This window comes from Echinops telfairi, unplaced genomic scaffold (assembly GCF_000313985.2).
Source record: "Echinops telfairi isolate 266 unplaced genomic scaffold, ASM31398v2 ScPeMD7_5592;HRSCAF=6446, whole genome shotgun sequence".
Taxonomy (NCBI): Eukaryota; Metazoa; Chordata; class Mammalia; order Afrosoricida; family Tenrecidae; genus Echinops; species Echinops telfairi.
In genome coordinates this window covers 48,690,387-48,694,343 of record NW_022109491.1, presented here as the reverse complement: position 1 = coordinate 48,694,343, position 3,957 = coordinate 48,690,387, and the positions used below count along the sequence as shown (strand labels likewise).

The 3,957-nt window shown below is 41.7% G+C and overlaps 1 pseudogene; it reads left to right on the top strand.

The window, feature by feature from the left end:
• The window catches only part of LOC105979880, a 55,139-nt pseudogene that overhangs the window by 28,461 nt on the left and 22,721 nt on the right, over positions 1 to 3,957 (top strand).

The window sequence follows — 3,957 nt, the reverse complement described above, 5'->3', positions numbered from 1 at the left end:
TACCTGATTACAGAAGGCTGTTAAAGAGATGCAAGTGGATGAAATGCTTCTATAAATATGTAGAAAAGGGACAAAATCTCAAGAGGAACTACTGGGCAGTGTTCTGGTTGACTCTAAATTCTCACTTCTAGTCATTGAAGCAAGTATATTTTCCTCCACTCCCAATGCTTACCCACACCCATTTCTCCACTCCTATACCCCTTACCTCTTCAGTGGTTGGCTTTGGCCCGGTTCTCTCAATTACTCTTGGCTCACTTTTCTGCAAATGGGCCCACCAGAAATAACCCCTCATCTACTCAACACAGGAGATCCTATTCCTCATATTTAGTCTCCAGAGAAAGTCCTGAAAGGGTTAGAAATAAAGACCACTGTCTTAATGTGGGCTCCCCAAAGTAGACCTTGAGGCTAAGATTCAAGTACACATCCAGGGAACTCAACCAATGGAGTAATGAAATAGAAAGAAGCAAAAAAGGGTTGTGTAAATAAGCAACATCCTTTAGTGATCTGAAGGGACCCCGATCCCTCAGGGGATGCTGGGGATTGTATAGATTAGATGGCAAATGTCCATAGCATGGGAAAGCTGTGATTTACCTATGAATTCCTGTCCAGCTATAGATGATGGCTACTTCCTAGGGCATTATCTCGGTAGAATTTATGGATTACGTGAGCCCATACCAACGAACTCTCAAATCCAAGAAAGATCAGGAAGAATCAGTGTTACCAGGATGATATCAATTAATTCATAAGATTTTCAGAGATAAGCACCAAGGAGTTAAAGGTGTACCAACTACATCCGCCGTAGTCACTAATAGCCCAAGAAGCAACAATGTTCAACTGAGGTGGTGGGGGGGGGATCTTTAGAAGAAAGAAGAAGAGAGTTTCTCTCCTGCAAAAAAAATGGCCAATATCATCCCAAAGGAGAAACAGAGTCAAATGTGCTTATTGCATGCAGTTAGCAGTATATTTTAATGATCTTAAAAGGTCAGCAGTCACAATCAGCACCAAATTCTCTTGGGACTCTCGCTCATTTTCTATGTATAGGTCACAGCACTCTTGGCCTTAAATGAAAGCATTATTGGCCAAAATTGTTTCAAACGTCAAATATACATCCCCCAAATGAAAACCAATCAAGCTATGGCATAGAAAAAGTATGTGTATGCCAGAATTACCCTATAAATTACTTTTAGCTTTGATTAAATCTGTTTTCTCTAACAAGTCTCTGGACTATCAATTATTATAATGGACAGGGTTGCTGGAATTTCAAAAGTGGTTTAATAATTTCATTCAAATGCATTGTTTTATAACATGTTCATAACCTAGCATTTGAAGGCCAGCCCAGAGTAAGTAACAAAGATTGGAGGGAGACAGACAACAAAGAAATGGTTAGCCAGCTGGTGAGCCAGCAAACTTGATTCATGGCAGTGAATGCAGAATCTTCAAATCTACCACCTGGATAAATTAAATTCTGTGGGAGTGATGTTTTCCAAAATCACTAAAGCCCTTTTAAAGGTTCTGGGAAATTAATAGAGAGCTGTAGAATCTTCTAACCCACATTCCCTAAGCACATTTGGGCTACCACTGGTTTTAGTGAAAGGAATGGGCCTCAGAACTTGCGGTCTTAGGCTTGAGGGAGAACAAGAAGAAAACGAACTCTGTTAATTTTCTTCCAAGTCACCAAATTTGAGTCATAATAAGTCAATGTTGCCTCTTCCCAATCTCAACAGGGTGCTGAAGTTTTTGGCTTGCATTCTGGTGTTTACTGTTCTCAGAAAATTTGTCTCCAGTGCAATATTTTTGCAACTACAGATTCTTCATTAAAAAAATATTTTTTGGACATTGCCTGGTCCTGCAGCAAAAAATTTTTTTTTTCCAGAGCTGACCCTAAGAAAAATTGAGCTGCCTAAGCTTTAAGATGATAATAACATCCGTTGTGAGGAATGAGTGCATTAACAGCACTGACTGTTAATCCCTGTTCTATGCTGGTCCAGTTGAATAAATGTTTTCACCTCTCTCGGGGTTCCTGTTGAGCTTTGCAGTCCTGTGAGGAGCACCATCTCGCTGAGTCTGATGGCTCATTTGTATCCGTAAGAGTTCATTCAGGGAAGAACATGTGATATGTATTCCATGAGTGACGTGGAAATAGACATGTATAATAGTGATGATATTTTATACAATTTTGGGAGCTGGTAGAGAAGTTCAGAAGGATATTGCTTCTGTGTTTGGGGGTAGGCCAAGAATTACTGGAGGTCTTCTAGACGTGGAAGAAAAAGAACCCACATCCATCCTCGACACCTCTAACCTCAGTCACACATGGTAAATATCAGAAGAAACTGGTAATCATTACAGGAGGGTGCACATACACCAGCCAGGACAGGGAAACTGAGATGAGGGATGAGTGGGAGGATTGACCAGGTGCTGACCATATCCAGGCAGGGAGCTGCAGTATGCTGACATCCCAAGTACAAAGACTGCTGCTCCCCTTCTACTTTCCAATATCACATGAAATGCCTGGGTTCAACCAAACTAAACTACATAGAACTGATTAGAACTCTGGGAAATCTAGCTCCTTTTAAGCTAAGTGGGACAGTAGAAAGCCATCACAACTTTCTTCCTTAAAGGACTGGCATGCTTCAAAACACCAACTTAGCATTCCTTTCTTATGCTCCATGTGATACAGTGCTTCATAAAGCTTTACAACATATATTCTTGCTTAATGCATTTAATCCATTTATTTCTGAAATATATTTATTTTTTAAATTTATTCTTGGCAATCTGTCCATAAATAAAAAGCCATTCAATTCACCATTCCCATTGGTAGTATTGAGCGTGGAGTGTAATGCTTTACCTACTAACCCAATTTTTTTTAAATCACAAATATAAAAAAAAATCTCACTTGCATAAGAAAAATAAACTTAAAGAAATCATAAAAGCAGTGTGAAAGTTAAAAATTATAAACTATACATTAATCAACATTTATAACACATTCTGTTTCTGCTTGTTTTCTTCACCAATTTTTAAACTTCTGCAGGACTCGAGGTTAGCAGACCCACCAACTGCACTTAAAAATAAATTTATAATGCAATAGGATACATTTATTGTTAAATTAATGCTGAAGATGACCATGTTTCCAAGTGCATATGGCACACAGGAACAAAAGAAAGAACACTTAAATTTGAAGAAGATATTGAGGCTCTCTGCTCCTCCTTGTGCGACAGACAGCCGCCTCTCCTGGCCAGTGCTGAGTATGTCGTGGAGTCCACTGGTGTCTTCACAACCCCAGAGAAGGCTGGGGCTCGTTTGAAGGGCGGTGCCTAAAGGGTGATCATCTCTTCCCCATCTGCCAATGTCCCCATGTTTGTGATGGGCGTGAACCAAGAGAAGTATGACAACTCCCTCAAGATTGTCAGCAATGCCTTCTGCACCACCAACTGCTTAGCCCCCCTGGCCAAGGTCATCCATGACAACTTTGGCATCGTGGAAGGACTCATGACCACAGTCCATGCCATCACTGCCACCCAGAAGAACTTGGATGGCCCCTCTGGGAAACTCTGGTGTGATGGCCATGAAGTTGCTCAGAACATCATCCCCACATCTACTGGCATTGCCAGGGCTGTGGGCAAGGTTATCCTGGAGCTGAATGGGAAACTGACTGGTATGGCCTTCCATGTCCCCACCCCTAATGTGTCTGTCGTGGATCTCACCTGCCATCTGGAGAAAGCTGCCAAGTACGATGACATCAAGAAGATGGTGAAGAAGGCGGCCGATGGTCCCCTAAAGGGCATCCTGGGCTACACTGAGGACCAAGTTGTCTCCTGTGACTTCAACAGTGACCCCCACTCTTCCACCTTTGATGCTGGGACTGGCATTGCCCTCAACAACCACTTTGTCAAGCTCATTTCCTGGTATGACCATGAATTTGGCTACAGCAACAGAGTGGTGGACCTCATGGTCCACGTG